Source organism: Schistocerca cancellata, chromosome 2 (assembly GCF_023864275.1).
Source record: "Schistocerca cancellata isolate TAMUIC-IGC-003103 chromosome 2, iqSchCanc2.1, whole genome shotgun sequence".
In the NCBI taxonomy this organism is placed as follows: domain Eukaryota; kingdom Metazoa; phylum Arthropoda; class Insecta; order Orthoptera; family Acrididae; genus Schistocerca; species Schistocerca cancellata.
Window position 1 is genome coordinate 905,886,398 of NC_064627.1, and position 23,294 is coordinate 905,909,691.

Genomic DNA, 23,294 nt, shown 5'->3' on the forward strand with positions numbered 1-23,294 from the left:
GTCCTCGTCACAACCTAATCCAAGGCTCTGAAAAAAAAGGAGTACATGAGCAAAAGTTGACCGCGAGTGGTGTCTCAGAAACCACGACGTACCTTCAAATCGTTCGCACACATCTTCGGTACCGCCATTTCGTCAGCTTTTGCGCTTTCAACTATTTGTACACGGCGGCGGAGTCGTTGCCATTCTCAGATTAATGCAAGGCACTGAAATAATTTTTAAAAAAATCAGATTAATGCAAGGCTCTGAAGAGAGAAAAAAACCGTGCACGAGGAAGAGTTGTCCGCCAATCGTGGGAGCTTGTACGTTCTCGGACACGACCTACCTTCGTATCTTCGAGAAAGAGTTGTGACGCCGACACCCCATCAGGTTTCGCGCTTCCATCGACTTGCACACGGCTACGCCGTCGTCGTCGTTCACAAAGAAATGCAGTTCACTGAAAGAAAACGAGTGTATATGAACAAGAGTTTACTGCGAGTCAGGGGAACTCCTGCGTGTTCAGACACACGACTTACCTTCGTATTGTTGGCAAACAGCTTTGACGCTGCCACCCCCTCAGCTTTTGCGCTGGCAGCGACTTGTACATAGTGGTGGTGTCGTCCAGGTACGTACATTCGAATCTGCAGCTTGCTGTCTACTCGCAGCGATCTGTCTGTGAAACTCTACCTAAGCTTCCCAGTGTCATTCCTTATACAGAAGTATGACAATGCTTAGCGTGGTTTCCGTGGAAATGTGCTCTGACGTCATTTCTTCACACATTGTCGATAACAATTCCACACGCATTTATCGATACTACAAATCATTCGTGAAGCACGAAGCGAGTAAAAATGCACTGAATCACCCACTGACTGTATGTTAGATATCTAGACTGAAAACTGGGTGATCGCAATCCCCAATTAGTTTTTACGCAACTGGCTGTTATTATCTTGTACACTGTGTTTTTAATCTCCTTATGCTATCTATAACTGTACCAATATTATTCTCGCTTATGACAAGCATTCATACAAACGCCACACCCATAATTATGTAGTTTTAATATTAGTGAGAAGTGCAGAACAACTCTTAAGGCACCAGAGTGGTATTCGGCTGATACCAGGTTCCGTTCTCCGATTAGTTGTCTGTATATTCTTATTTCGTTGTTTCTTTTCACACCTTGACTCAAATGATTACACCACAACCCTTCTCATTCGTATCTTGTGGCCTTGCTCCAAAGATAAATTAAATTCTAAGCCTCATCTTTTTTATTTGAATAAATGCATATCTGCGGCATCAGCTGTTTAAATACACCTTTATCTTTAAGGGCTTGGGTTAACTAACCATCTTCACTATGAAAAATAACTAACTAAACTCCTCCCGAACAGCCCATGAAGGTCCAAAGGGACCGACCGGGCGCCGTGTCATCCTCAGTCCACAGGTGTCACTGGATGCGGATATGTAGGGGCATGTGATCAACACACCGCTCTCCCGGTCGTACGTCAGTTTCCGAGAACGGAGCCGCTACTTCTCAATCAAGTAGCTCCTCAGTTTGTCCCACAAAGGCTGAGTGCATCCCGCTTGCCAACAGCACTCGGCGGACTCGATTGTCACCCATCCAAATGCTAGCCCAGCCCGACAGCGCTTAACTTCGGTGACCTGACGGGAACCGGTGTTACCACTGCGGCAAGGCCGTAGGCGCTATGAAATATAAAAACGGAAAAAGCAAATGTTTTATACACAGACAAAAGAAGCACATGTTTGAATAACAGTCAGTTAGAGCGTACATGCAAAGCTGTACAATGACGAGTCACTAAAACATTACCTCCAAATCAACTCTAACCATATGCACATATAATCACTCCATAAACTCAGATAAACTAAAATTACTTTGTCTGAGTTCAGGAAGCAATTGTATGAACATATTATTGTAGTTGATTCAGTAATAAATTCTTTATAATATGCTTGTATTGTACTTAAGTCAGAATATAATTTCATTACCTGTATTCCTTCGAATCTCGACTTAAAGTTCCGGCAATATTTACTGTGCACTTCCCGTGTCCTCAACTATGGCAAAATTACACGTCTGTCCTCGTTCATAAGGCTTACTTCCCCGCACAGGAGGTCGATTTTTGCGTCCCTCTGGCGTAAAAATTCCATCCCCAGGATGCAAGCATCACCTAATCCCTTAACTACTAGGAACGATCTTTTCATTGCTTCATTTCCTACCGTAAACTCGACTTTCACCTGGTGCTTTATGATATGAGATTGTGCACCTATTGCACCTGTAACACGACAATTCTTCACTGGCAATACTGGTATTCTATTATTTTAACTCAAGTACTTGTAAAAATTTGCACTCATGATATTGGTTGACGCACCGGTATCGACTATTATCTGTATTGGTGCTCCATACATATCTTCTTGCAATATAGCCTGCACAACACTTTTGTCGGTTCGGTTACATTTCTGCGGTATGTTCCTTTTCTATTTTTATTCCCTCATTGTATCTCAGCATACAAAGTTTTTGGCTGTCATCCGTGAATGTGCCCTCACCACACCGTCCTGCAGCCAACAACGGAGAGCGTATTGTGGCTGTCTTTAGTTTAACGGATGAGCATTAGTGGGTTGACAGTTGTCTGTCACTTCCACTAACCTCACATTGTGGTTCTGGTTGTTGTTGTCGCTACAGTTGGGTTGGCCACCCTGCCTCCCCGATGGTGTATTTTGATGTTGTGTATGGCTCTGGTTTTGCGGTGGTCGGTTGTAACTTCCTGACATGCTCTGTGATGGACCTGGGTTGGCGTTCCATTGTGTCGCTGTGTTTTGATGCCACTGTGATGTCGGTTCGTTACGACCACGCCACTGGTTTCGGTTATTCCGCCATTGCGGATTGCCGTTACCATTATATCCATTACTCATGCGTTCATCATGATGTCTCTTTCGATTTTGACGATTATAACCGTTGCCGTTATAACCATTGCCACTGTTCGTGCCTCGATTCTGTTGCCGGCGCTCTTCCCTATTCCCATTACCATTTGGTACTAAGTTACTACCATTACTGTGGCTGCTATTGTAATCGGCTTTTTGTTGATTACAGCCTGCATGGTTCCACTTGTTTTCGGTTTTCATATCTTCGATCAATAAGTCAACAGAATCCACTATTTCCATGAATTGTTCTATATCGTATTCCGGCACATTGATGAAATATCTTTTAATTTCACTGGGCAACTTCATTTTTATCAATCTGATTATGTCACGATCGGACATTGGCTCGTCCCAGTACCTGGTTTTGTTTATATACTTTTCGAAATATTTGCGTAACGTTCCCATCTTAGGATTGTACATTTCTGGATTGTACAACTCCTTTCGTAGTCTTTCTTGGGCGCTATCGGACCAGAAATTTGCAATAATGCACCTTCAAACTGTTGCATCGTTAGACATTAACGGGCACGTCGGTGACCCACAGTGCCGCGTCACCTTGAATAAAGGAGACCACGAACTGTATTCTTTGTCTTTCCGTCCATGTCCTGGGAAACACATTCCTGAAGCTCTTAATAAATACAACAGGGTGGACATTTCGTTTTTCGCTATTGAAGGGTAGGAATGTCCTGTGTTTTATTACATTGTCCTCTTTTTGCACATCTGATTGCTACATTCTGGGACATTCATTACTTCGTGATGTGCGCTGCACGGTATCTCATGTTGTTCGTGCTCATAATTCGTATTAGGTTGCGGTTGCGCACTCGCACCTTGCCTACCGTCAGCGTTATTATAGTAATCAGTACGCGGAGTCGGATTCATTATCTGTCCGCCACTGTTTACATTGCTTTCCAACGCAGACAGTCTCCGCGCGATCTCCTGTTGCCAATTTGGCAACTCCACTGTCACACGGGACTTGATCTGTGTTAATTCGGCATTTAGTGCAGCAGCGCTAGCGTCAATATTTACATTCGCGGCCGCAGTCGCTTGTTCTACAGCTGTTTTTACGTCGCTTTCAATCTTTGCAGATATCTCGCGATCCTTTACATCTAGCCATTCATTTAATTCTTTTTCTACTTTTTGAGCTTGCACTTCCAAATATGCGTCAATACTTTTCCGTGGATCTATCTCCACATTATCCACGCGGTTGGTTAAAGTCTGGACATTATCTTCAAGCCTAGCCTGCGATATCTGTAATTTTTGCATCTCGCCGGCTAAGCTTTGCACAAGATCGGGGATTTCTTTGCAAGCGTCCCGCATCTCGGCAAGTTCGCTTTGGATACTATCTAGTTTCGCTTCATTGCGCTCCTCTTGCTCACGTAGCATCGGAGCCAGTTTCTCGTCTCTTTCTTTTTCCCTCTGTTCTAACATTCTTTCTTTTTCCCTATCTCTTTCTTCTAACCTGCGCAGAAATTCTGCAAATAGGTCTGCAATCTGTGAGCATACTGGTGCCCCGCTTAATCTAGCAGTCGATTGGCCCCCCCTGCCCAGGCAGTGGAGTTGTTACTCTATTCCCATTCTGCTGTGGAGCGTCATTCACCGTCCGCAGATCCTCGCCCCCCGCTCCGGAAATTATGTTACCGGAGGCGGTGGCTTGGGATTCGTTTACGTTTTGCAAATGATCCTCACTTTCCATATTAACAGAATTTTATTCTTCTGGTACGGATGCTATAGGTTGTCCTATCTTACCCATACTAAATCCACTTTAAGCCACTGACAAATCTTTAACACTGATACACACACGAATAATTATCCCCTCCAAAAATAAACACTTAAATACACAAAACACCGGAGGTATCTCATGTGCACATGGGTTCGATATTCCGCACAGAGCTACACAGGATGCTTGCACAATAGGCCTTACCTTTATTTTTCTTTATCGTAATCCCTTTTCTTTTCTACACTTTTTCTTCTCCAGATCTCTTCAGGGTGTGGTTTTGTTGTTGTACATGTAAAATAATTCATATAAGCACTAATATTTTACAACAATTAGACACATACATAATTACATTCAGTACAATAGAATCATATTAATCGTGCCCCAAAGTTGCGGCGCCAATCTCGCGTCCGTCGGCCGTGGTTATTTAATATATTATTATTGTTATTATTATTATTTTTTGATTGTTGCCGACTTACGTGGTGGGCCTTAATAAAAATGATATTCCATTTAATTTTGATTTTACGGTTAAATGCTTTCCTGAAGTTCTCCTTTTTAACAATATTAATCTCAAATTATTTGTTACGTTAATGAATGTTAGACTCGCTGCATCTTAAAACATGAGCATACAAGCTGAACAATGTAATAAACTTTTCATATTAATTTCCTCGGCTAGTCAATTCACTTTAAAGCAAAAGATCTTTAGTTATTAATTACAATTGCGGCCCACACACGCGCGAGAGTATTTTTTCTTACCTCCGTTAACCATTGTATTGTAGTCGGAGTCCTGGCTCTGGGTCTCGGCTATGGTACTGAAAATAAGAATCTTAAAGCTAAGTATTTTCTGCAACGTTGGGCGGCTGTGGAGAAAAATTAATATTATGTTAATAGCGGGCGAGTTTTCCGCTTCCGCTAATTTTTCATAAGTTAATCTCGCCACGGAATGGCGTCGTTGGTTGCATCGGCCGCTGCGATTGTTGAGCTGTAAATTACTTGAATGCAGGTTAATTCAAGGAAGGCGGACATGAAATCGTGATCACCTCTTACAAATTAAAAGTGCACAATAATATTAAATCATTATATTATATACTTAACTCATATAAATATGCTTACATTTGCCAGCACTCGAAAGATGTCCGTCGATACACAATAAAGACAAGAGAAAAAGTGAAGACGACTAAAAAATTAACAATAGAGCGTATCTTGTCGTCTCTTTAGATCATTTTGTCATAAATTATTTCTTTGCAATCTAAACCTACACAGAGAAATTATTATTTTACGGCTACATGATAAAAATATATTATTCAGTTTTTATGACTGTCTCTTATTTATAAATATTGTTTTTAAGTCTTTTCGTAATATGGCACTGTGGACGCTATAGTGCCTGCTTACAGGCAATGATTTTTTTCTGAGCCGGGTTTAAAAGGCGACGAGTTCTCGGATGTATCTCCGGCGATCAAGGCGGAAACAAAATTATGACAAGGATTTTCTGCGATGTACCCCCCTGTGAAGGGTATTCTATATAAGTATAATCTCCCCTTGTGCTTTAGTATAGGAGTTTCGACTTGTTATTCCATGAGTCTCATTTACCGTCACACATCTTTAAGATGTTCTGTTATTGGAACATGGTCATACGTTTTTATCTCGTGGTGAATAGCGGTCTTAGCGAGCCATTTCGTCTCGTACCACAGCGCTCAATCACCTATAACATGACACTTTGTTGTAGCGGTGGAATTGAGAAAGCTGCTCTAGTAGGTGGTGTTACTGACTACACGATTCTGTGTGAGAAACAAAGCTAGCCGCGAGTGAGAAACTGCCGTCCGTGGTGTGTCTTTGCGACGCCGCTTGCACTGCCAACCGTTAAGTGTAAAGGCAGTATCCTTGTCCACCCTGTTCACATCCAGTGTTTAAAAGTACATTGCGTCAGCGATCGTTCGTTGCTGTGAAGCATAACGGTGCATTAACTCGGTGTCACTTTGAGATTAATGTACCGCCAGCGTCTGCGGGGAGACTCTGGGGATGGCACAGGCTCTATACCTGAAGGTGATACATGCGAGTATCATAGGCCCTTGTTTGCAGGGAACACATATTTCTAAGCAACATGTAGCTTTGAAACTCTTAATGGAAACGTTCAGGGCAGGACAACGTTCAGGACAAGTCATCGGTCAGTGGTACAGATGTAATGAACACATATAAATAACCCCTTTCTCTATACGGGTATTATGAATATAGATGTAATTAGCACATGGAAATAATCCATTTCTCTGTAAGGGTCTCTAAATTGGTATTGTCTTTGCTTTTCTGGTAAAAATATGAGATTACTGGTAAATTTCCCCATTTATCTGCAGCTAAAGCAGATAGAACTGTAATTTTCATATTTAAACTTAAACACGTGTTTTTCTGTATGCATTAATAAACCTGGGAGGAAACGTAACTTAAACACGTGTGTTTCTGTATGCATTAACAAAACTGGGAAGAAACGTATGAGCCTCTGCTGAAAATTAAGAGTACTGAACCAGTATATGAACCAGAATATTTTCCATATGTGTAGCGCTACAGAAGTTACAACAGAATTAGTTTACTAATTTCTGCATTATTTTATTTTTTCTGCGTCATTTTATTCTATATACAAGTGCATTAATATTGAGTCCAGATTTTAGCGTGCAAGTGCCTCTTCTGTGTTCGTCAAGCGCATCTCAGATTTCTCCTTAGCCAACCCCAAGTGTATTGAATCTTGCAATGGCGTAAGCTGTCAGGCACCACGGTGTACTTTAGTACGGTTTGCAAACAGCTTCTACGCCGCCATTTCTTCAGCTTTTGCGCTTCCTGCGACTCGTAGACGCCGGCGTCGAAATTGCCGTACTCAGATCCAGGGCTCTGAAAAATGAAAAGAGTACATGAGCAGAACTTCAATGTGAGGCGTGAGAGCTCCTACGTGCTCTGACACGACGTATGTTCATATCGTTTGCAAACAACGACCCCGTCACTCCATCAGCTTATGCGCTTTCAGCGACTTGTACTGGCGGTGGAGTCGTCCTCATAGTCAAATATATCCAAAGCTCTGGAAAGAAAAAAGTACATGAGTAAATGTTTACTGCGAGTCGAGAGTTTGAAAGCGCTCAAACACCACAGAATACCTTCGTATCGTTGACAAACAGCTTCGACGTCGGCACTCCCTCAGCTGTTCTACTTCCAGCTATCTGTACACGTCAGCGGGTTCGTCGTCATACTCAAATAAATCGAAGACTCTGAAAAAAAAATGGAATACAAGAGCAAAATTGTCTGCGAGTAGAGGAAGATAGTAAGTGCACAGATACCACAGCATACCTTCGTATCCTTATGAAACAGCTTCGACGCCGTCACTTCCTTAGCTTTCGCGCTTTCAGCTGTTTGTACATGGCGGTGGAGGCGTCATACTCAAACAAATCAAAGGCTCTGAAAAAAATAGTACATGAGCAAACGTTTACTGTGAGTCGAGGGAGTTCGTAAATGCTCAGGCACCACGGTATACCTTCGTATCGTTGGAAAACAGCCTCGACGCCACCACTCTCTCAACTTTTGCACTTGTAGCGACTCGTGCACGGCGGCGGCATCATCCAAATACTTTCGCTTCTGCAGCATGCAATCTACTCACAGCGACTTGCCACTGCATCTCTGCCTTATCTACCCAGCGTCTTTCCTTATATAGATGTATAACAATGTTAAGCATGGTTTCCGTGGAAATGTGCTCTGACGTCATTCCTTCGCCCATTGTCGATTACAATTCCACATGCATTTATCAACACTGCTGAACCTCACGTGAAACATGAAGCGATGAAAAATGCACTGTATCACAGACTCATTCTACGTTGCATATCTAAACTGAATGGACTTCAATCGTCAGACAGTTTTTAGGGAACTTGCTGTCATTTCTTGAACACTGTGCTTTTAATCTCCTTATCCTAACTAAAATTGTAACGATGTTTCCTCGCTTATAACAAGAATTCGTAGAAACTCCATACACATTATAATGTACTTTTAATGTTAGTGAGAGAGGTGAAACAATTCTTAAGGCACCAAAGAGGAAATCGAATGATACTAGGATCCACTCTCCGGATAGTTGTCTGTAAATTCTTATTTCATGGTTCCTTTTTACAGCTTGATACAACCGAATACCCTTCAATCCTGTGCTGGCTTAGCATGTGCTTCTTCTGACTTCGTTGGCCAAGAGAAATTAAATTCTAAGCCTCATCATTTTTATTTGAAGAAATGCGTCTCTGAACCAACCTCTTTATTTCCCACCGGATTCGGTTAATTAACCATCTTCGCAAGCGCACTATAAAATATAAATCAGAAAAAAACATATGTGGTATAGACAGACAAAAGAAGTACATAGGTGAAGAACAGTCAATTTGGAAGTACTTACAAAGTTGTTCAATGATGAGTCACGAATATATTACACTACGTGATCAAAAGTATCCGGACAACCTCAAATACATACGTTTTTAATATTAGCTGCATTGTGCTGCCACCTACTGCCAGGTACTCCAAATCAGCGACCTCAATAGTCGTTAGACATCGTGAGACAGCAGAATGGGGCGCTCCGTGGAACTCATGGACTTCGAACGTGGTCAGGTGATTGGGTATCACATGTGTCATAGGTCTCTACGCGAGATTTCCACACTCCAAAACATCCTTAGGTCCACTGTTTCCGGTGTGACAGTGAAGTGGAAACGCGAAGGAACACGACAGCACGAAAGTATGCAGGCCAACCTCGTCTGTTGACTGACAAACACCGCCGACAGTTGAGGAGGGTCGTAATGTGTAATAGGCAGACATCTATCCAGACCATCACACTGGAACTCCAGACTGCATCCGGATCCACTGCAATTACTATGACAGTTAGGCGGGAGGTGAGGAAACTTGGATTTCACGGTCGAGTGGTTACTTATAGGCTACACATTACGCCAATAAATGCCAAACGACGTCTCGCTTGGTGTAAGGAGCGTAAACATTGGACAAGTGAACAGTGTAAAAACGTTGTGTGGAGTGGCGCATCACGGTACACAATGTGGTGATCCGATAGCAGGGTGTGGGTATGGCGAATGCCCGGTGAACGTCATCTGCCAGCGTGTGTAGTGCCAACAGTAAAATTCGGAGGCGGTGGTGTTATGGTCTGCCTGTGTTTTTCCTGGAGGGGGTTTGCAACCCTTCTTGGTTTGCGTGGCACTATCACAGCAGACCTATACTGATGATGTAAGCACCTTCTTCCTTCCCACTGTTGAAGAGCAGTTCGCGGCTGGTGATTGAATCTTTCAACACGATCGAGCACATGTTCATAATGCACTGCCTGTGGCGGAGTGGTTACTTGACAATAACATCCCTGTAATAGACGTGCTTGCACAGAGTTCTAACCTGAATCCTGTAGCACACCTTTGGGATGTTTTGGAACGCCGACTTCGTGCCAGTCCTCACCGACTGACATCGATACCTCTCTTCAGTGCAGCACTCCATGAAGAACGGGCCGCCTTTCCCAAAGAAACCTTCCAGCACCTGATTGAACTTTGCCTGCGAGAGTGGAAGCTGTCATCAAGGCTAAGGGTGGGCCAACATATATTGAATTCCAGCATTACCGATGGAGAGCACCACGAACTTGTAAGTCATTTTCAGCCAGGTGTCTGGATACTTTTGATCGCGTAGTGCATCTTCAAATCAACGCCAATCATATGTTCTACAATTGTCACATAAACTCGGACAAAATAATATAGTGAATATATCATTGGGGTTGATCTCAAGGTAATATATTCGTGATTCATCATTGTAAGAACTTTCTAACTGACTGTTCTTCACAATTGTGCTTCTTTTGTCTCTGTATACAGTACAAATGTTTTCTCTGACGCCACATTTTATAGTTCTCCAGTGAAAACGGTTATTTAACCCAAATCGGTAGTGAATAAAATTGTTTTGATACAGCCGATGGCACATGTACCTCTACATCTACATGTATACTATGCAAACCACCGTGTGGTGCGTGGTGGAGGGTACCTTTTACCAATACTAGTCATTTCCTTTCCCGTTCTACTCGCAAACATAGCAAGGGAAAACCGACTGCCTATATGCCTGCATACGAGCCCTAATTTCTGCTATTCCTCTTCGCTGTGTTTACGCTAAATGTTCTTTGGCGGCAATATAGTCGTTCTACAGTCAGCGGAAAAAACCTGTTATCTAAATTTCATCAACTGTGTTTCGGAGAAAGAAAGTTACCTTCCCTCCGAGGATTCCAATTTGAGTTCACGAAGCATCTCCATAACACTAACGAGTTTATCGAACACACCAGTAACAATTGTGGCAGCATGTGTTTGAATTGCTTCTGTGTCCTCCTGTAATCCAATATGGTCGTGAGCTCAAACACTCGATCAGTCTCAAAAATGGGTTAGACAAATGTTCTATACACGATCTCTTTTGTGAATGGGCTACATTGTCCTAAAACTCCCTCAGAAAACCGAAGTCGGTATTACTCCTTCCTTGTAACCACCCTTATTTGATCATTCCATTTTATAACGCTTTACGCATGAATAGTGGTTGTGTCCAGTGGCACCCCACTAATACGAAATTTGAATATTTTCATTCTCAGCTGCATTTTCATACTCATCTGCATTAATTTACATTTCTATAGCTTTAGAGGAAGCTGCTCTTCATCACACCAAACAGAAATTCTGTGTAAGTCATCCTCTGTCCTTCTTCAGTCCTATGTAGCATAGTGTCATCAGCGAACAGTCCTAGACTGCTGCTCATCCTCGATTCCTGCTCACGCTATACGTCACATAGCTTATCTACATACGGAACAAGAGCGGTCCTATCACATTTACGTGTGACAGTACTGATGATACCCTAGTCTCTGATGAACACTCGCCGTCCAGGGCAATGAACAGGGCTCTCTTACCTAAAAAGTCTTCCAGCTACTCATATATCTGAGAACTAGTTCCGTATGCTCAGCAGACTTTCTTTAACAGCCTGCAGTGTGGCAACGTATGTAAAGCATATCGGAAATACAGGAACATGGAACCTTCCTGTTGCACTTCATCCACGGTTCGTAGCATATAGTGAGAGAAACGCACAAACTGAGTTTCGCACGAGCGATGCATTATGAAACTGTGCTGTTATGTATACAGAAACTGTTCTGTTTCATGGAAAATTCTTCCATTCTAACTTGAAATATGCTCAATAAGTCTGCAACCAACCGACGTTAAGGTCTTAATGTGTAATTTTGCGGGCTTCGTCCTGGAGTGAGTGTGTGAGTAGTGAGTGAGAGAGAGAGTGATAGTGTGAGAGAAAGAGAGAGGGGGGGGGGGGGATAGGTGGTGGAAATCGAACGAATGGATCAGCTAGCAGCCTAGAGTGGTAGAAGAAATTACGGCCATAATGAAAATAAAATGTAGGGGAAGATGAGATGTAGCCAGACGAATGGATGTCAGATGGAGGAAGTAATTTCTTTATTAGATGCCAGGCAGTCAGGAAAAATCGAGGCGATAACGCAAGGGAAGGTGGACAGATGGCATTAGAAAACACACGGACGCAAGATGGGTGCCTACAGCCGAAGACCATAATGATTGAGAAAGTACAGCGGGAGAGAAGGATTGTTTCCATCATGATAACACTATTTACATCTTTCAGTTCGACGAAATCATACACTGCCTGGCAAAAAAGTGAATGACTCAGGAGGGGAAGAGGAAACTTCGTGGGTTGAGACGGTGTGTGATGTTAAAAGGGTAAATGATGTTTCGTCAGCGAGTAAAAAATCTAGTCAATTTATGAACAACTTTGCAGTATGAATCCACTTATCAGAATGACGATGAAGCCCCTCAGGCCTTGATGCATGCATTCATTCAGGTGGAAAGGATGTCATCAAGACGTTGTATCTGAGGACAATTGACCCCAACTGTGGTGTTCATTTACTCGATTCAGAAACCCTACAAAACTCTACATCACACGGTTGCACGATATTAAGAGATACTTCTTCAACAAAAGTATCTATAACTCACAATTTACATGGTCAACATAATGAACTAAGTGATCTTCGCCCAGAACTGAGCAACAGAAATTACTCCGCTTTCAGGATTGATCATCTCTGCATCACTACATGACTCAGGGCAGCTTGGACATTGGCAGAGGTGATCCTTTGTCGGTTCCCCTTCTCATTCACATTTTGTCGATCCTTTGGAAAGACCCCGTTTTACAAGGGTGGCCCTGGATTTAACAATTTCTGAACTTAGGCTGTTCAGTGACCTCCCATGTAGTAGGCACTCAGAAGATTTTAAGATGGTAACATTTAGCTATCCACAGCTGTTCTCTAGCATTCTGGATTTGAAACTAGATCTTGAAAGTTGATGACGATGTAAAAAGAGTAACTACTTTGGTTGAACCTTTTTCCTTTCAACGTCTGCAGGTATTTTACGACATACATCAATACGTGCGGTACGTGCCGAACAGTGAACCTTTTCTGTAGGTGTCGGTTTCAGACATGCATTTGTCCTGGCTTATGCAATATCACACACGTTCAAAAATATTTACTAAATATTTTGAATGTCACTCTTCTTCTTTTCGTTTTATTATATTGAAATAGCTTTAATTTAATTTCATATTCCTTGCTACAAGTATAAACTGCAATTCAAGATGACTGTCACTATAATGTGCATTCATGAATCCATGATACTTCCATGACATTTGTATCATAGTATCTGCCTGGACGTTCGCGCACGCCCTTAAGTAGTCATTACTGGAAGAGGAACAATAAAACATTCCCTCTCTCATAACATCTAGCCCCGTAGGGGCTGTGCTGCTTACCCCACCACCCTGAGGTAAGCGAGAAATTTTACTGAGATTACGGCCGTATGAACCAAGGTCAGTTAAAAGTGCGAGCTAACATCCCATACATGTCCGGGCTCACATGGGGTTCCTCTTCGTCGAAATGTCCAGGCTCAGGCCCGTCTAGAGGTTGAACCACACGTGTCGCATTACACGCCCTAAATTAGACACTTGTGACCCTTTGGTAAAATTATCTGTCTGATGGTAAGTTTGCGAAATACAAAATTTATATAACACATAATAACAGTAATAATAATATCGGGAATTAAAACACAGGTGGTGAAATATAATATGTGAACAAGCAATAGAAGAAAGGACCAATGCCTGGAAAAACTTCAATAGTCACAAAACATCAGAAAAAAGCAACAATTTCTAGTAAACCGAAAACAAACATCGAAAACTATTCGGAGGGAAAAAAGAAATTATGAAAAACGGCGACTAGATGAGATAGAACAAGACTTTAAGAAGAACAACACCAGAAATTTTTATAAGACGTTTAAAGAACATATTGCAGCATACCAGCCACCCAATCTTTGCTTCAAGAAACCGGGTGGTTCATTAGAAACTAACACGAAGAATAACTGCCAAATCCTTGCAGACTATTTCAACAAACTTCTCAACTGCGAAAGACCTACAGAGGATATTCACTACGAGACGTCTACACCAAATCCTGACGCTAAACCGCCAACCATCAACGAAATAGTAGAAATTATGAAGACACTGAAAAACAGTAGAGCCCCAGGAGAAGATGGAACTGTGGAAACTAAATGATGAAAGATTAACAGGAAAAATTCACAAAATCACATTAAACATTTGGGAAACAGAACAGATCCCTTCTGAATGGAAAAGCGCACTCATCCATCCACTCCACAAAAAAGGGGACAAAACTGAACCAAATAATTACAGGGGTATCTCACTCGTACCGGTCACATATAAAATCCTATCAAAAGTTCTCATGAATAGATTAGAAGAACAAGCTGACCCACAAATAGGAGAATACCAGGCTGGTTTTCGCAAGGGACGATCATGCATAGAGCAGATCTGGAATCTGAAAATAATTCTCCAGATGAGAAACACCCGAAACACAGTGGTTACTTTTGTACATTTTAAAAAGGCCTACGACTCAATAGACAGAGTAGCGCTCTGCAAGACGCTGGAAGAATTCAGCATTGACAGAAAGACAAGAGCAATCATTCGGGAAACATTAACTGATACAGTCTCCAAGGTTAAATTTATGGGGGATATCTCGGAACCATTTGAAATCCAAACTGGAGTGCGACAGGGTGACGCACTTTCACCATTACTCTTTAATATCATTCTTTAAAAAATTATTAGGACATGGGAAAAAGAAGTCAAAGGAATCCAAATTGGCATTATAAAAGATAATAGATTCAATTTGAAGTGTTTAGCTTTTGCGGATGACCTTGCAATCCTCACAAATAACAGAAAAGAAGCCACTAACGCCATTGACAAGTTACACGAAATTGCACAAAGAACTGGCCTGCAAATCTTATATGAGAAAACCCAGTACGTGGAAAACACAGTACGTGGAACTATTATAACAAAAAGTCCATATCCATTACCGCAAAATTGAGGCACTACAACACTGTCGTACATCCGGAGGCACTGTATGCATCTGAAACAACACAAATAGGTGGGAAAACTAAAATGAAAGAAATAGAGAAACAAGAGAGGAAAATTCTCAGGAAAATTTTTGGCCCGATACAAGAGCAAGGAATCTGGATGAAGAGACCAACATCAGAATTATACAAATACACAGACAAGTTTACGGATACAATAAGGAAAATAAGAATGCAGTTCTATGGACATATCCATAGGATGAATGAAAACAGAATTTCAAAGCGAATTCTTAAAGTCATCAACTCAGGCAGGGGAAAAACAAAATGGATAAAAGAAGTTGAAGAGGACCTCAGACAAGCACACATAACAGTAAACGATGCAGAAAATAGAACTGAATTCAGGAACATCATCAAGAAACATAAATTTGACACCACAGCACAGAAGATACCAGGATGCAAATGGACAGCGGAGCGAAAGAAACAACACAGTGAACACATGAAGAAAATTTGGGCTCAGAAAAAAACATAAACAATCATCATAAAGGAATTCAAGTTCAAACGCTCTCTTAAATGGGATTAATCGAAAATTAATCGGGAATTAAATTAACGTCCCAAAATTATGTAGGCCCCAGAGTCGCGATTTGATTAGAATAATATTTATTCAGAAAACAAACTAATAGCGACAGTTGTAGTATTTAGAGTTAGTGTTACACTAGAGCGCATATCCATTTGAACAGTTCGAGCATTCATGATCTCATCACGACATAGGTCTGCAGAATGGCTAAGACCTCTAGAACTAGCATCAGAAGACCAACCGAAATTGGCATTTACAGTTCCCAGCCAATATCTTCTTATGACGTTTACCTAAAAGTATGCACTCGCCAAATTTCATCATTTGCTGGATGGACTTTCGAAAGAACTAAAAACAAGGCAACATAATGATGTATTTGGGTGATATAACTATCGTAGCAAAGGATTTGAGGAATATGAGCAGCATTTAAGTGAGGTCTATAAGAGACTGTGAACAGCACACTTGTCCCTCAGTATAGAAAACTGTTGATTTTCACTACAAGTGGTGTGTTAATTTGGGCATGTAATACGACGTGAGGGAGTGCTGACAGATCTAGACAAGTGAAGATAGTACAAAGCTTGTCAACATTTCACACAGGGTAGGTGTTACACTCACTTATATGGGCAGCAAATTATTAAAACAAGTTCATCAACAAGTCTATAGAAAGAGCACAACCACTTACACAACTTCTGGAGAAAGGGGTAAAATTCCACTGAACATCATATGCGAAGTGTCGTTCATAAAAGTCAGTGAGTTATTGAAAACTAGCCCAATATTGGTCTTTCCGTATTATGAAAAGGAATTAATATTGCCTTGTGATGCAAGTAATCATGCAGTTGTCTGTGTATTAAATCATGAGGTAGTTGGGTGCAATACCTAATGGTCTAGCATTTAATCAGCCGAGTAAAGCAGAGAGAAATTAATCTAATGCTCGGAAGGAAATTCTGAGGCTTGTATATGGCATGAGACACTTCGAATGTTATTTGCATGGTAAGATATTTAAGGTGAGAATGGATGCCATGGCATTAAAATGGTTAATTGGTTTGCATGGTCCATCTACTGGATGAACACGTTGGGAACTGAAGCTAAGTGAATTACATTTTAAAGTAATCCATAACCTGGTAAGAATGACACGGATACAAATTGTCTCAGTAAGAAGATTGATGTACATATTACACAGAGTATTCTTTGTCTTGCAGAGTGATAGAAAGTGGACACTGCTGAAGAGGGCTGTAAACTATCTGAATGCAGCCACAGTTCATTGTGCATGTCAGTGCGTTATGCAAGCCAATGAGGACTAAAAATGTGTGTGAAATCTTATGGGACTTAACTGCTAAGCTCATCAGTCCCTAAGCTTACACACTACTTAAACTAACTTATGCTATGAACAACACACACACCCATGCCCGAGGGAGGACTCGAACCTTAGCCGGGACCAGCCGCACAGTCCATGACTGCAGCGCCTTAGACCGCTAGGCTAATCCCGCGCGGCTAGGCCTAAGTAACTGTGTAAAAATGTTAATTTAGAATGGCCACAAATGGAAAGAGGAATGGTTGTACCACAAAAAAAAGTCATAAAAATAACAAGTATTTCTTTGTCTTGCGGAAATGTAAACGGAATTTGCATATTGGTAAACTTAAGCCACCAGATAAATGTAGCATTCAAGCGTTTGTGACAACTGAACTGTATTGGTGTGCAATGATATTGCCACATTTTCATTTTAGGTCAGGGTAGAAGGCAAAAGATATATATGAGATAGACTTGTTTCTGAGAGGGAGAGGAGTGGAAGTTTGCCCACAGGAGAGAGCTGCACTGTAGCCTTATTTCCAGAAGACAGCGCAACACTGCGTGTAACTACCAAATGATCCAATGGTAGTTATCGCAATCTTGCTACGAGGGTAATCCCAAAAGTAAGGTCTCCTATTTTTTATAACTACATAGACCTGTTTATTTCTACAGTGGTTTACATCAGTTTACACCTTGAAAATTCAGCTATTTTTCGACATAATCACCATATCTGTCGATGCATTTTTGTAGACGCTGTGGCTGTTTTTGTTTGCCCATGTCATACCAGCTCGCCGCCGTGCTGTTCAGAAAGTTATGAACTGGCGTGATTGTTGCTTGGTATCAGCTGTAAAGTGGTATGCCCAGGTTTCGTCACCCGTGACCACTGAGTCCAGAAAGTTGTCCTGTTCGGCTGCAAGGCGCTCAAGAAATGCGCGGGAAGTATCAATTCGTTGCCGCATGTGGTCCTCGGTCAGCATGCGAGGCACCCATCTTGCGCACACCTTCCGGTAGTTCAACGTTTCCGTTAAAATTTTGTGAGCGGTGCTTCGGGAAACCTCAGGAACCAACGTGCAGAGATCATCCAGGGTGATCCTCCGATCTTCACGTATGCTTTGCTCAACCTTAAAAACTGTCTCCTCAGAAATTGACGGTCTCCCGCTCATTTGTTCGTCGTGAATTTCGGTCAAACCAGCTGCAAACTCTCTACACCACTGAACGAACATTTTTGACATCCATGCACGACTCACCATACACTTTCGTCAACTGGCAATGGGTTTCAATAGTCGCGGTGGCCTTTGCGTTCAATAACCGGTTAACTGCGCGCAATTCACAGTTGGCGGCAACATCCAACGGGAGATCGATTCTAAACGGCTGCCAAGCCAAGACTGAGCGCCTCAGCGCGGCATGCACATGTTTACAAAAAAATGGCTCTGAGCACTATGGGACTTAACATCTATGGTCATCAGTCCCCTAGAACTTAGAACTACTTAAACCTAACTAATCTAAGGACATCACATAACACCCAGTCATCACGAGGCAGAGAAAATCCCTGACCCCGCCGGGAATCGAACCCGGGAACCCGGGCGTGGGAAGCGAGAACGCTACCGCACGACCACGAGCTGCGGACGCACATGTTCACACACAGAGTGTGAAGCACTCTTCATAACAGTGTGACCAACTGCCACACAAACAGAGTTCTGAACTTATAAAAAAATAGGTAACCTTAATTTTGGGATTACCCTCGTACAAGCAGCAGTGATCACGGGCATGGAAATCTTAGAACTGCGGCGCTGTTTGCTAATAGCAAATGGTATGAAGCCCGACATAACGGGCCAACTTTTCGGATTCTGGCAACGGTAACAACGGCTACAGTGCTGAATCTAACATATCCAGTCCTGTACTTCTCTGACAAATTCCTGCCAATATTGCCGACTGGGAACTTGACATGAACAACACCTTGGATTCCACCTTACTCAGCTCTCTGGTCGATCTTATAACTACATACACTATGTGATCAAAAGTATCCGGACACGCCAAAAAACACACGTTTTTCATATTAGGTGCATTGTGCTGCCACCTACTGCCAGGTACTCCATATCAGCGACCTCAGTAGTTATTAGACATCGTAAGAGAGCAGAATGGGGCGCTCTGTGGAACTCACGGACGTCGAATGTGGTCAGGTGATCCGGTGTCACTTGTGTCATACGACTGTACGCGAGATTTACACACTCCTAAACATTCCTAGGTCCGATGTTTCCGATGTGATAGTGAAGTGGAAACGTGAAGGGACACGTACAGCACAAAAACGTGCAGGCCGACCTCGTCTGTTGACTGACAGAGAGCGCCGACAGTTGAACCATCATACAAGAATACCAAACTGCAGTCCGCCCCCGTTAGTTGAGTGGTCTGCGCCTCAGAATGCCGCGCCAAGGGAGCCAGATTCCATTCCCGGTTGAGGCAGCAGATTTTCTCCGTTCAGGGACTGGGTGTTGTGTTGTCCTAATCATCATTTCATCCTCATCTCCAACGCGCAAGTTGCCCAATGTGGCATCGGTTGCAATAAGTACCTGCCCTCGGCGGCCAGCTTCGCCGAATGGGGGACTCCCGGAAAACAATGTCGCACGCTCATTTCCATTTCTCCAAACTGTACCAGGATCCACTGCAAGTACTACAACTGTTAGGCGGGAGGCGAGAAAACTTGGATTTCATGGTGTAAGGATCACTTGGTGTAAGGAGCGTAAACATTGGACAATCGAACAGTGGAAAAACGTTGTGTGGTGTGATGAATTACGGTACATAATGTGGGGATCCTATGACAGGGTGTGGGTATGGCGAATGCCTGATGAACGTCATCTGCCAGCGTGTGTAGTGCCAACAGTAAAATTCGGAGGCGGTGGTTTTATGGTGTGGTGGCGTTTTTCATGGAGGCGGCTTGCACCCCTTCTTTTTTTGCGTGGCACTATCACAGCACAGGCCTACTTTGATATTTTAAGCACCTACTTGCTTCTCACTGTTGTAGAGCAATTCGGGGATGGCGATTCCATCTTTCAATACGATCGAGCACGTGCTCATAATAGACGGCCTGTGGCGGAGTGATTACACGACAATAACATCCCTGTAATGGACTAGCCTGTACAGAGTACTGACCTGAATCCTATTGAAGACCTTTGGGATGCTTTGGAACGCCGACTTCATGCCGTGCCTCACCAACCGACATCCATGCCTCTCCTCAGTGCAGCACTCCGTGAGGAATGGGCTGCCATTTCCCAAGAAACCTTCCAGCACCCGAATGAATGTATGCCTGCGAGAGTAATAGGCAGAAATCTATCCAGGCAATCGCACTTGAATTCCAAACTACATCAGGATCCCCTGCAAGTACTCTGACAGTTAGGCGGGAGGTGAGATAACCTGGATTTCAAGGCCGAGCGGCTGCTCTTAAGCCAGACATCACGCCGATAAATGCCAAGTTCAGCCAGATGTCTCCATACTTTCGATCACATAGCGTAGAAGGGCCATGAGAGTTGAACATTGGTTTCACAAGTCCAGCAGTGTCGTAGTAGTAGCTGTTTTTTTTTCTTGTCGTCAGTCTAGTGACTGGTATTACACGCCCAGCCACGAATTAATCTCCTGTGTAAACATCATCTCAGAGCGGCACCTGCAACCTACGTCCTCCCTTATTTGATGGAAGTATCCCAAACTCTTCTTTCTCTACAATTTTTACCGTCAAAAGCTTCCTCTAGTACTATGGAAGTTAATCGGTGATGACTAAACAGATGTTCTTCCATCCTGTTCCTTCAGCTCAGTGTTTTCTCTATATTCCTTTCCTCGCCTATTCCGCGGAGAACCTCCCCAGTGGGGACCTTACCAGTCCTCCTAATTTTCGACGTTCTCCTGTAGTATCACATCTCCAATCTTTCGATTCTCTTCTGTTCCGTTTTTCCCATACTCCATGTTTCAATATCATACATTGTGGTGCTCCAGAAGCACATTCTCAGAAATGTCTCCCTCAAATTAAGAACTATGTTTAATAGTAGCGGACTTCCCTTGGTCAACGATGTCCTTATTGCCAGTGCTCTAGCCTGCTTTTGATGCCCTCCTTGCTCCGTCCGTCACTGGATATTTTGCTGGAATTCCTTAACTTAAAGTACCTCGTGATCACCAATAATGATGCAAGGTTCCCGATTGTTCTCGCTTTTGCTATTTCTCATTACGTTCGTCTCTCTTCGATTTACTCTGAATCCATTACGTGTAGTTATTAGATGGTTTATAGCATTCGGCACATCTTGTAACTCTTCTTCACCTTCACTGAGGATAGCAGCATCATCAGCGAATCTTAATAATGATAGCGTTCCACCTTAAATTTTAATTCCACCCTTGAACTTTTCTGTTATATCCAATAACGCTACACTGCTAGCCATTAAAATGGTTACACTACGACGATGACAGGCTACAGACGCGAAATTTAACCGACTGGAAGAATATGCTATGATATGCAAATGATTAGCTTTTCAGAGCATTCACACAAGGTTGGCGCCAGTGGCGACACCTACAATGTGCTGACATGAAGAAAGTTTCCAACCGGATTTCTCATACACAAACAGCAGTTGACCGGCGTCGCCTGGTGAAACGTTGATGCCTCGTGTAACGAGGAGAAATGCGTACCATTACGTTTCCGACTTTGATAAAGGTCGGATTGTAGCCTATCGCGATTGTGGTTTATCGTATCGCGACACTGCTGCTCGAGTTGGTCGAGATCCAATGACTGTTAGCAGAATATGGAATCGATGGGTTCAGGAGAGTAATACGGAACGCCGTGCTTGATTCCAACGGCCTCGTATCACTAGTAGTCGAGATGACAGTCATCTCATCCGCTTGGCGGTAACGAATCGTGCAGCCACGTCTCGATCCCTGAGTCAACAGAAGGGGACGTTTGCAAGACAACAACCATCAGCACGAACAGTTCGACGACGTTTGCAGCAGCATGGACTATCAGCTCGGGAACCATGGCTGCTGTTACCCTTGACGATGCATCACACAGGAGCGCCTGCGATGGTGTACTCAACGAAGAACCTGGGTGCAAGAATGGCAAAACATCATTTTTTCGGATGAATCCAGGTTCTGTTTACAACATTATGATGGTCGCATCCGTGTTTGGTGACATCGCATTGAACGCACATTGGAAGCTTTTATTCCTCATCGCCATACTGGCGTATCACCCGGTGAGATGGTATGGGGTGCCATTGGTTACACGTCTCGGTCACCTCCTGTTCGCATTGACGGCACTTTGAACAGTGGACGTTACATTTCACCCGTGGATCTACCCTTATTTCGATCCCTGCGAAACCCTACATTTCAGCAGGATAATACACGACCGCATGTTGCAGGTCCTGTACGGGTCTTTTTGGATCAGAAAATGTTCGACTGCTGCCCTGGCCAGCACATTCTCCAGATCTCTCACCAATTGAAAACGTCTGGTGAATGGTGGCCGATCAACTGGCTCGTCACAATAACGCCAGTCACTACTCTTTATGAACTGTGGTATAGTTTTGAAGCTCCATGGGCAGCTGTACCTGTATACGCCATCCAAGCTCTGTTTGACTCAATGCCCAGGAGAATTAAGGCCATTATTAGGGCCAAAGGTGCTGGTTCTGGGTACTGTTTTCTCAGGATCTATGCATCCAGATTGCCTGAAAATGTAATCACGTGTCAGTTCTAGTATAATATATTTGTCCAATAAATACCCGTTTATCATCTGCATTTCTTCTTGGTGTAGCAATTATAATGGCTAATAATGTATTTCGATGTATAGGTTCAACAATAGGGGCGGAAGACCATAGCTTAAATATTTTCAACATTTCGTCGCTCTGTCAGTAACCGTATAAACATTAATTTTAATATTAAATAATGGCAGTATATCCGCACACAGTTTTTACAGTATGTGTGTGGATCACCTCCATGAAGACAAATTGAGTACCCCATTGTCACCACATTATGTTCTGCTTTAGTGTTTTCTGTAACTCATAACCATAACATCGTCATGAAGCTCAATCAGGAACGTGCATTAGTTTATTTTGACTTGATTCTGGACCATTTCGGGCCAAATATACTAATCTTGAATAATGACCATCTATTTCACATGGCCCGTGTTGCCGGATGTTACAGATTCAGGACCATTTGTGTGCTAAGTCAATAGGATGTTCATGCTTGTAACCATAGCTAAGCCAATGTTTAACATTTACGTCTCAAAAAAACTTTAGACCTAGTCATAATGATGATGATGTTGGCTTTACATTATCCTTCTCACTCCTAAGTTCTTTTTAGGTGATTAAACTTCGTGCCTAAGCACAAAATTTTCCTAGACAGACCATACGTTGTACGCACCTGATGTCTTCCTCATATCAT

The 23,294-nt window shown here is 42.7% G+C and overlaps 1 pseudogene; it reads right to left on the reverse strand.

Annotated features, from left to right (window-relative positions):
• Positions 1-1,552: 1,552 nt before the first annotated feature.
• On the reverse strand, positions 1,553-1,670 carry LOC126163711 (5S ribosomal RNA; annotated as a pseudogene).
• Between the last annotated feature and the right edge of the window lie 21,624 nt (positions 1,671-23,294).